The following is a 12,116-nucleotide window of genomic DNA, read 5'->3' as shown; positions in this document are numbered from 1 at the left end:
ATTATATTTAGCACCCATGTCCAATAAAGCATTATATAGCACTTTTCCATAGGTGTTTCTTAGCTCAATAGGGTATCGTAGAGGTATGTCAGAGCCCAACCTATCCTCGTCGGTTTCAACATGGAATGCATGTGTGACTCCAAGGTTAGCATCTCGTTTTCGTCTTATGCGTTGTTGTCGCTCTTTAGCCTCCGCTTGAGCTTGTATCTTCTTCAATTCTGTTTGTGCCTTGGCTACCTTTTTTGTATGGATGGCACGTAGCTCCTCTTGGCTTAAAGGATCATAGTATCTTTTAAATTTGCTCCCATTGAGGAATCCAATGATTTCAATTCCATCAAGAGTCTCCACACGAATGGTTCCTTGTGGGGTGATCTCACATACTCTATATGGCCCTTTTCCAACATATTTCAACTTTTTCTTTTCGTTACTCACTCCATACATAAGGACTTTATCCCCAACATTGATATCTTTGTTCTTTAGATGACGGTCAAACCATTTCTTCCTCCTATCTTTCTCCACAAGTGCATTTTGCACAGCTAATTGCCTCTCTTCATCTAGCCTTTCAAGGATATATAATCACTCAATCAAGGGGTTACCATCCCAACCTTCTTGAGAAGCTACTCAAAGACTAGGAACGACAAACTCCCATGGCATAACCGCTTCTTGTCCATACACCATCTTAAACGGTGTGCAGTTAATGGCAACTTTGTACGCAGTACGATAAGCCCATAGAGCTGATGTAAGCTTTAAATACCAATATGTGCGATGAGCTTCCACCGTTTTGGTTAAGATAGAGATTAAGGTCTTGTTGGTGCTCTCAGCTTGGCCATTTGCTTGTAGATAATAAGGTGTGGACTTATGGTGAGCTATCATAAAGTTGGTAGTGAGTTCTTTTATTACTCCATTTATAAAATGAGTACCATTGTCACTCACAATCTCAAAGGGACAACCAAATCTTGTAATAATGTTCTCAAAGATAAACTTGGCAGTTGACCTCGCATCAGCCTTACGTGTCGCCTTGGCTTCCGCCCACTTTGTCACAGAGTCAGTGGCAACGATAATAGATCGAGATTGAGTGCTATGAGCTGTCGGACTAATTGGACCTACAAAGTCCAAACCCCATTTTTCAAATGGTTGAGTCACTTTAACAGGATGTAAAGGCATCCTATCCTTTCGTTGTGTGATCTTGTAACGTTGGCATTCATCACATCCTTTTGCGAAAAGTGATACATCCTTAAATAAGGTTGGCCACCAATAGCCTGATTGCAACACCTTTCTAGCTGTTAGTTCCCCGGAGAAATGTCCTCCAACTATACCCGTGTGGGCTTCTTGCAGTATGTATAAATACTCATTCTCACGGGCACCACGTTTAAGAATATCATCCTTCCCTAACCTGTAGAGTTCCTGCAATGAGAGAGTAAGGTTCACATTCTCTTAATAGTTTTCGAGCTATGTCTTTGGGTGGAAAACCATTAACTAGAAAGTTCACAATCTTCTCACTCCATTCAGGTATGGTTTTGACTAGGAATAGAGAAGTATCGGGCAACTCATCATCGACTCCAGTAGGGGCTTCACCATTGGGTATGCGAGACAAATGATCCGCCATGACATGTCTTTTATCAGTCTCACCACAACGGTAAAATCAAACTCAATGAGAATTAACAACCATAGTGTAATTCTTCCCGTGAAACAAGTTTTATTTACTAGATACAACAAGGCTTGATGATCAACATAGAACACAAACTTGTTGGCCAAAAGGTAGTAGCAAAATTTCTTCACTGCATAAATCATACATAAACCTTCTCGCTCTGTAGTGGTGTAGTTTCTCTCGGCATCATTCAATTGACGACTTGCAAAGCTAATGAGGTAGTCCAGTTTATGTTCTCATGGTTGAGCTAGAACACACCCAATAGCAAAGTTTGATGCATCAATATGCACATGGAAAATTACATTCCAATCAGGCACTCGTAGAATAGGAGCGCTAGTCAAGGTCCTTTTCAATGACTCATAAGCATGGTCACACTCCGCAGTCCATTGGAACTCAATAAGAAGCTTGTACAAAGGACGAGCTATCTCGGCAAAGTTTAAAATAAACCGTCGGTAATAACCAACATGGCCCATGAACCTTTGAACTCCTTTATAGTTTGTAGGTGGTGGCAATTCAACAATGGCTATAATTTTGCTCTCATCTGTGGAAATCCCATTTTTGGACACTATATGCCCTAAAATGACTCCATGTTTAACCCAAAATTGTCATTTCAAAGGGTTTAAGGAGATGCGATACAATCTACACTTCTCAAACACTTTCCGTAAGCATGATAGATGTTCTTTCCAAGAGGAATAAACACAAAGGTCATCTAAGAAAGCTTCGCAAAACTCCCTCAAATATTCTCTAAAAGCAGTGTTTATTAATCTTTGAAAGGTAGCAGGGGCATTGGTTAAGCCAAAAGCCATAACACGAAATGCGAACACTCCAAATTCGGTTATAAAGGCTATTTTAGCTTGGTCCTCCAGCGGAATTGTGATTTGATTGTAGCCAGAGTACCCATCTAAAAAGCTATAAGCTTCCTTCCCTGCAACTCTTTCAAGCACATGTTCTGAATATGGCAAGGGGTAATGGTCCCTCCTAGTGGCGGCATTGACCTTCTTGAGATCCACGCACACTCTGAGTTTCCCATTCTTCTTTGGCACAATCAGTGTTGGAGACACCCATTCTGAGTGAATCCGCATTTCACAAGCTTTTCAATCTCTTCTTGAACGATTTTTGCATATTTAGGATTCATTGGCTAGGGTCGTTGCTGAACTGGTTTAGCCATGCTATTCATGGGGATTGTGTGTTACACCACGGAAGGTGGAACACCTTTCATATCATGATATGTCCAGGAAAATATATCCCTGAATTCCTTGAGAAGTTCTTTAAGTACACACTCCTCAGTCTCTGTCAGATCTTGGGCAATGAAAACAGGTTTGAACTCTTCTCCTGGGTCTGCTAACTCTATTTCCTTAACTATCGATGGACCATCATAGACTCCATTGCTTCCATTAATAGGTTTTCTTTGAGCCTTTGTATACACAACCTTACGTTCCTTTGTGGTATAGGATTTGAAATATTCAGGTGCAGGGTGTAAGTCTGTGGGGTCCTGTTGTTCTGTGGACTGTGATTTCAATTCCTTTTGTTGTTGAGCTAACTCTCGATTTTGTCGTCTCCTTACAGTACGGCTCAACTTTGGCTTCTCTGTAGCCTCTACTTGTGCTATGTCAATGGGTTGTGGACTACACCACATAACGCTTTGAAGGTATTCACCCCAGTTATCTACCAACTTTTGATGAGCATCACATGCCCCTATATAATTAAGCCATTCTACGGTAGATTTCTTTTCATTTATTCTAGCACGCACATTTGCTCGATATCATCACCTCTTATATCTCTTACTCTTCTTGTTTAATTCTCGATTACGGCCGATCTCTAGTGAAGAGTCACTAGATGAATCGCTTCTTGTGTCTTCTGCTCCCTAGAATAGATTGTCATTTAGGGTACCACTGGCCCCTGAATGGTTTGTCCCCACATTTGCACTAAGATTTAACTTAGATTCTTCGTCCTCAGAGTCAATTTCAATTGATGATTCTGACCCCAAATCGTGTGGGCTATAGTCTTGTGAGCTGCCCTTACTAGTTCCAATGCCAGTCAAAAAACCTTCATCTTGTAGGTTATCAAAAGCTATATGCATTGCTTCTAGCATGTTTAAGGGTACGAGTGGTGGCATTTTATCCCCCTCATGTGTTACCTAGGTCGTCCCCCTATTTCCCCAAGTGTCTATGGTTGCTACTACGTGGACATCCATATAAGGAGAATCTTTCCCAACATCAGTGTCCGCTATACACGTGTAACAATACTGCAATGGGGCCGAGTGAACTGTGGTGTCAGATCTATGATCAATTATAAACCTGTTTCCTAGAGGATGTGCTAGACCAGTCACAAGATCCACTCAAATGACAGAATCTTGGAACTGCAAGTAGACATGGTTTTTAGACCAGTCATGCACCATTTTTGCTTCCCTCATGAAAGGACGTCCTAAGATCATCTCCGATGCCATAGTGTGTTTGGAGAAATCCATAACAATGAAGGTAATCCTTATTTTATGTCCAAAGACCTTGATCTTGAGATCTTCTAGCATCCCAATAGGTTTAACAATAGACCCATTGGCCATCTTCACTACTATGGTTGTAGTCGCAAGGTGAGGTCTTCCCATAGTTTCCCAACAATTTTTAGTCACAATGCTAATCCCAGCGCCACCATCAAGGATTCCCTTCACAGTTAATCCCTTAGTAGTGATTGGTATGGTTGCATTGGATTCATCACCCTCAAAGTAATGTCCCAACTTGTTAACAAGTATTTCTATAACAAGGTTCTCATCTAGGTTGGATTGTGGATCTAAGTGTTCCTCCTCTATTGGCATCTCCCCATATCCATCCATCTGGGCAAATTGTGGTAGCCCAAACTTTAGTTCTCCATTGAGGAAGGCTCGAAGAGCTGAGACTAGCTCAGGGTCTTTATATAGTTTGGACATGATGGTGGTTCTAACTTTTGAAGACATGAAATCCATCAATTTTGCAATGCTGAACGGCACCTTTTGGGCTTCAGTCCCTTGACCTAGGGAAGATGGGATCTCCATTTCTTCGATAGGATCAAGTAGTCCCTCTGTAAACATTCTTTCCATTAAGAAGTGAGTACTCCCACTTTCCCATGACTTTAAGTCACTTTCTTCTTGAATGACACTAGGTATGGCTAAGGGTCTATGGACTTGGTGAGGTTGTTGTTGCGTAGGGAACACGGTGTCTGTAATCTGGATCTGCCTAGGTGCTGATTCTAGATCCCTTTGGGTATCTTCTACCAAACTCCTTAATTACTTGGCTCGCTCAATCTCCTCTGTAGGGTTTGGATAAGTTCCTATCTTCTTCTTGGATCCTGGCCATTGTGGCTCATGAAGATCTTCCTTGTTGGTTTCTATCTTAGTGGTCGTTTTGGTCTCCATGGTTTCACCTAAATCAGAATCCTCTTCAGCGTCGTTCATATATACGGGGTCGTCACCAGTCCCTATGTTGGTCTTTGAACTGGGGTCTCTGACTTCGCTGCCTTTTGCGATCTCTTCCTTCGTGTTTTCTTCTTTTTCTGAGATTGGGCAATTGATGCCGTGTCTCTTTCCTCAAGAATATAATTTTGTTTTTGGAGCATCGATCGTGTGAGTACGTTTACTGGTACCACAGGTGTACTTTGTGATGGCTCCTCGGTAACCTCAATCAAGTTTAATGGCGTGATCTTCAGTGCATTTGGATTATTTGGACATTGGGCAATTAAATGATTTATGCCACATCGATTACACATGAGTATCGGCATTGTAGACGTGCTCGCTTGATTGGTTTGCATTAGTGTGGCGTTCTTTTGTAGCCTAATAGGACACTCGGCTACACGATGTGGACCTCCACACTCATAGCATTGAAGAGGTGGTCTCTTAGCAGTGTAATTGATATTTTGGCCTCTTGCCGCAAGAGCAACTACTTGATATATAGGTTTGACTTATCCCCAATAGTCCTCCATGTAGTATTGTGGACTTTCTTCAAGCACATCCAGCCCATAGGCAATATTAGGATATATATCTTCCTCACAGCCTTCCAAACAAGCAATAGATGACTCACAACCCACTTGATTCATAGAAGTGATTCTCGGATGTGGTGGTTGTGGTCCTATCACTGGAGGTGGTAAGGGTGTTGTTTGAACAACATTTTGGGCCCTAGGGACCATGTGTTGTACTGTTTGTTCAAGAGGTAGGACCGGCATCAATGCAGGCACTCGAGGTGTGTCTCTCCATGCTAACGTTGGTCTATTGGCCATCGCCCGCTTAAATACTATGCAATCCTTAGCTTGATGACCATACCTTCCACAGGCATTGCAATTCCCATTGAATTTTACTCGAAAAGTAGGGTATTCACTGGTACTATGTGATCCATAGCATTCTGAGCACCATTCTTGCTCCCTTCTTGGATACATATGATTGTTTTGCGGAGCACGATTGTCTCTAGGACTCTCTTGAATAGCCTTGGTGAGATCTGCTAAAGTCATCTCAGATATCTTTTGCTCCTTAGCAATAGGCTTTAGGGTCATTGGCTAATGCCCCGATGCTTGTGAGCTAATAGATTTGGACTCAACATACACTCTTTCTCCTTGAATCATTAAATTATCCTCCAATTGGATCGCATTGGTGGTGACTGCTTCCCAAGTGGTGATACCTCTAATGACTAAGCCATTGTAGATATCCTCATGTCGTAATCCCCTAATGAATCTATCCAGCAATTGGTTATTGTTGAAGCGCTCATTTGGATTACATCGAGAATTCAAATGCTTCAAGTGACTAATAAAGTCTCTCACCGACTCTCCTTCCTGTCGTTGGGCTTTCTGGAGCTGGGAGGCTACACCCCAAAGCACTCCCTCTCGTATGTATTCTTTCAACAACAGTCTCCTAAGAGCAGGGTAATTCGTTTTTTCTTCCACCCTTAGGGTTCTATACCAATCCCCAGCCTTTGCACTTAAGGTTAGGCTTAAAGCATTGCTCTTATGTAGGTCATTGTGTTCTCCTAGAGAATCGCATATTTGTTCGAACGCTTCGATATGTTTTCTCACATCCTTGTCTCCACTAAATTTTTGTGTGAGCTTGGCTATTTGTACCGCCTTACTTCTAGGCTCTCTATCAGGCATGTTACGCATATTCTCAGCAATAGATCGACCGATAGCTTGAGCAAATGTTGCCAGGTCACCTAAGTGAGCAGGCACCGTGGGTGGAGGTGCTCCAAAGACTACATGTGGAGTAGGTATTGGCATCGGGCTTGGCGCATAGGAAGCCCTTGGGTTCCACGTTTGGTATGATGGTGTGCCATGTGGTGGCCCAAAGTTCATATGTGTGGCCCTAGGAATAGCAGACGTCGGATGTGACATGCTAATGCTAGCCGGTATGGTCCCATGGAAATAAGAACTTGGGTGTTGTGGTTGTGGAGCATAGGTAGTTGAAACCATGGGAGAAGTAGGGACTACATGAGTATGAGGACCCATGGGTGTATACGATTGGTACACACTTAAAGGTACTGTTGCAGGCATTGAGCTACCATGTAGTGGTACTTTACTAACAAATGAGATCCATGGTGTATTTCTCGACATGCCCATCATTGGGGTAGGCATGGTAGCCGTGGTGTCATCAAGGGAAAGATGAGCTAGACTTGGAAAGGTAAAGCTGTCACTTGTGGGCTCAGATTGCACCGAGACCCCTGGCGAAACAACATATAGGTGATCCATCGAACTTACTGAGGGAGTCTCCATTTGCAATAAGGTCCGTTGTTTAGCCTTCCCTGTATCCAAGAATCTCATGAGACTTGTTGAAGGCATGTTGATCCCCTTGTTCTGTCTCTCTAACTCAATGACCCTATGGATGAACTCACAAACTCTTTGTTGTTGATCCTCCACACTAGTAGCGCCCATTGTGGATTGTAGGACATCTAACCAACCCACGTGATAGGTGTGACCTGTGTATAGGTCGGTTAGAGTTTTCGTTTGTAGTTCGTACTCCCAGTTCTCATTTAAGAACGCTCCATCTAGGATTGAGGTGCTAGGGGTGTCCTTTGAACTAGATGCAATGTTGCTTTCTAGGGGTTGGCCCTTAGCGGTTGCTAAGTCATGAGCACTCGATTGCTCTCCTAGCAAAGATATTGACATAGAAGCTTTTGATTTTAACTCTCTTCGTTGCTCCGCCTTGCGTAAGCTCTCAATTTCCTTTTCCCTCACTGCAAGGATATACCGCTCAACCTCTTGCACTTCGACAAGGCTTCTACCATCGGGTAATATGACCTCAGAGGGGAATAACTCTGAAGAGTCTGGAGGTGCAGTGAATGAAGTATTCACGTGCACATTCTCTAAGGGCATAGGGTCTACGTTGGTCATGAATGGACAATTTACTTCCCCACCCCCCTCATTTACATCATTAGCTCCATGTTCGGAGCGAGTGGCTCTACTAAAGGTTTCCTTCAAGCGGCTAAGCACTCTCTGCCCGTCCCGCGGGCCCATGGCATGCATGTCTTGGCTTGAGCTATCGGGATTAGGCATTGGGAAACCCTCCATGACGTCGTAGTCAGAGGAAGAGTCACTAGCCGCTATGTTCGGGTCTTGGTTTGTACTACCTTGGGTCCCCGCCGAGGGCCCGGAACCTAAAGTAGGTGGATAATGAGAACTCGGGTAAGTCGAAATTCTCTCTAGTTGCTCCATCTCTAGCACACGACCAGAGCGCAGATGCATGTGCCTTTGGCACCCTACAAGCATCGACGAATAACCTCAAAGGTTAACCGCTTACTTTTTTAGGCATCCATTTTCACTTCTTTTTTTTTTAAATATGTTTTTTTAATGTTTTTAATGATCGGTTTTTTTTTAAAAAGTGTGTGATAGCTCAAAACAAGTGTATCACTCAGAGGGTCGTGGTGTGCTTTACAGCACAACGTTCGGACACTTGAAGCTCTGTTGGTCCTCAAAAAAGTTGATTTTTAGCTACGTGTGAAGCTAAAATACGTAATTTTAAAGGGCAACTGAGGCCTGAGCCTGAGTGTGAGCTTGGCCTTGGGTCTGGGCTTGGGTCTGGGAGATATTCTCGATCCCGGTCCTACCTTAAAAAAACAAATATTATTATTTTTTTATTTTTTTTAAAGGATAAGGTCGCCGCGGCCTGCGCGAGAGCACACACACACTCTACCTACCTACTTACAACTAATACACCTACTATTACACACTAACACATTTCATTAGCTCTCACAGATCTAATTCCTACTTACTGTACTTTGCATTACACAGAACTAACAACCTTAATACTAATTCTTTATGACTGAGAAAACATAGTAACCTTTCAAAACTTCATTAACAAAGAAATACATAGTAGCAACACAAAATCCTTCTTCTCAACACACACACCTTCCTTCCTTACCTTTCCTACAGTTGAAATTGCACCACAAAAGAAGCACAGAGTGCCATTCAAGCTTAGTGTATGGCATTCCCCGGCAACGGAACCAAAAATGTGCGCGTACGTCGCACGTGTCAATGCAAGGAACTTGCCAATACACTGTGTGCGAGCCACAAATGGCTCAAAGCACACAACAAGCCTAAACTAGTAAGCTCAAAGATGGCGATGGTGTGTCACTCACCGCTCTACGCTTGCTATCGTGGAGAATTTCTCGCCGCCAAGATGAGGGAGACGCCACTACTCCGCGCTCAACCGCCTCGCCACCGTCGTGCCCCCGCAATGCTCTCTCTCTCTCTCTCTCTCTCTCTCTCATGCATACACACACACACACAAGGAGATGAAGAAGAAGAAGATGGAGATGGAGCAAGAGCACTCTTCAATTGCACAAATGAGAGAATGAGTGATTTTTAGGTTTAGTTAACTTTTATATGAGCTCACCCCATTCACACTTGGGCGCCCATGCTTAGCCAACTAATCCCTTGAATGTTCCATTTAGAGTGCGCCTCTCATTGGCGATCACTCTTACCCTTTTCCTATTGGACCGACAAGCCCGGTACCTGACTCTACCAAATAAATAATACAATGTCCATCGTAGGTGATAGGAATGTGCGTGAGGGTTAACGGAGAGAGCTTATTTTTACCTTTGTAAGCTCCCTTCTCCCTGGCCTTCTTGTTGTTGGTGTTGGTGTTGGTGTTGGTGTTGGTGTTACCTTGGGAAGAGTTTTGAGCATTGCTCTTCCCTTTAGCTTCATTTCGATCCTTGTTTTCCATGGGCTTGAAATTTATTCTCGCCCCTTGTTGGAAATTGATCCTTGAAGCAACCATAGTGTGGTGGATGACTTTGATGATAGTACTAGGCTGTTGTACGTTGACATACCATTTCTTCAGGTAATACCACACAAAATTGTTGCTTTTGTTTGGCGAAGTCTATCCTTTGAAAGACTGTAGCTTTGAGATGTAAATCCCAAAACTTGTCTACATATTTGTGGATAGACTCGTTGAAGAGTAGCTTCAAACTTTGCCATTCGGTGAGCACTTTGTCCTTGGCATCGCTTGCAAGGAATTGCTTCATTATGGAACTTGTAGAGTTTTCCATGTCTTTGGGGCCTCGTTGTTGCCATGAAAGCTAGCCCACCATTGCCGAGCAGATTTTTGGAAGTGCATAGCTACATGGTATAGCTTAGGGGACTTTGTGAAGCCCTCATCTCCAAAGGCCACGTCAAATTGTTGGATGAAGGCCAATACTTTGTCGGTGGCACCAAAGGTGCCATTATAGGTGAGAAAAGAGATACTCTTTCCTCCCTCTTTGAATTTCTTGAGCTGTTGGGACCTTCGCCATGCAAGGTAAGTTTTGCGTTGTCCTCTCCTCTTGTATTCTCTAGGAGAATAAGTATATCTTTCGTCCGAAGAGGAGGAAGGTGAAGAAGAAGGAGAAGAGGGTAACCTCTTTCTTGCCTTTTTCTTCCTCTGTTTCCCTATTTCCCTTTTGAAGTGACAAGGACAAGGACTATGGGTTGACCATTTCCTCTTGGAAGGAGTTGGCGATAGTCTAGACCGCCGTCTTCATGGAGCCACATCTTTAGAGGAACTTAGGGATTCACTTCTTTCTCGTTCTTTGCATCCCTCCTCTCTTATGGGCGAGAGTCTTCTTTTGGGAGTCTCATAAAGAGACCTCCTAAACTCTCTCTCTCTCCTCTTGAGGAAAAGAAATCCCATAAGCATGAAGTTGTTGAGTAACTTCGGCTTGCAAAGTAGGGTTGCCCATAGCTTGATGCAACCTAGTAACAAGATATTGATAAACATGGGGGCATCATCAATAGCACCTTCATGTGAAAAATCAAAGTTATCAATGTTTGTTCTACTCTCTTGGTTATTGTCGGCCATGCTAATTATACTTATGTGTTTACTTAGTGTATTCTTTGGCAATTCAAAACCTTAGTTGCTACTCCTCTTAGCCTTTGAAAATAAGCACTTAAGTATCTACACCCACGACTCGAATTGGTTAATTATATAAAGTAGTGGAGTGGGTCTAACACAGCATAATTGTCGAGGGATAGCTCCTTTCGGACTTCTTATGGCTCAATAATGGTAAAGCTGTAGGCAAGTCTAAGAAGACCCCATTATTAAGACCAAAGCTCCCGAGGTGTGCGCCATATCCCACATAGTGGGTTCAACAAAATTGTTAATAGATCCCAGTCCCACTTACCCTAATATAATTAACAAAATCAACCATTAATAGGCTACTTAAGGACCTCTCTTCTTAAGCGAGAAAAGAGAAACCAAATGCTCTAATACCAATGTAATGGAAATGGCCTATGAACTTTGAGAATAGCGGAATTAAGAGAATTGAAGTGAGCATTTTTGTGAGATCACTTTGAGAACATAGAGGGTGAACTTAATTGATGGTAGCAGCATAAACATAGTACTTAATAAACTGGCATGAACAATACTTTTGCAAGAGAGAGAGTATTAGAGAACATGACAATAGCTGACGACCGGATTTACTTGGAGCCGGTCCCCCCTCCAAAAGGCGTTTGTATTATAGATTCTCCCATTAAGAGAGACTTGGTACAATACAATCTTTGTGTTCCTTGTGACCTCGGTGATGCTATGAAGATGGAAAGCTTCATGCATCACAAGCATAACATAAGCTTTGCAAAAAGCATTAACTATTCCAAGCTCAATCCCAAGGCCTCAAACACCTTTGAAGGTGGAAAGAGCTAGCGGGGAATGAGGGTAGGTGTTAAGGCGGTTACGCCGCTAGCGGAAGCTAAATAGCGAGAACTCAACCAACAATAGAATTTGTCAGACGAGGACGGAGCTTGACCCGCAGGCGCATGGAAACAACTAGGTGGGTGTCAAATCACCTACTCGACCTTCTAATGACAATCACTACTAAGGAAATCAAATCTAAGTTCTAAAATACGCAAGTGACTAAAATCCATACTACGAACGAATGCTATACGAAACAGGATCTAGAATCATTGAATCGATCTCAAACTCAAGGGGAAGTCTATACACTAGGTAAGAACAACACCCTAAAGACTTGAACTGCAAACTCAACCTATA

This window comes from Adiantum capillus-veneris, chromosome 29, assembly GCF_014529385.1.
Source record: "Adiantum capillus-veneris isolate H3 chromosome 29, ASM1452938v2, whole genome shotgun sequence".
Classification (NCBI taxonomy): Eukaryota; Viridiplantae; Streptophyta; class Polypodiopsida; order Polypodiales; family Pteridaceae; genus Adiantum; species Adiantum capillus-veneris.
Note: the sequence above shows the minus strand (reverse complement) of the source record.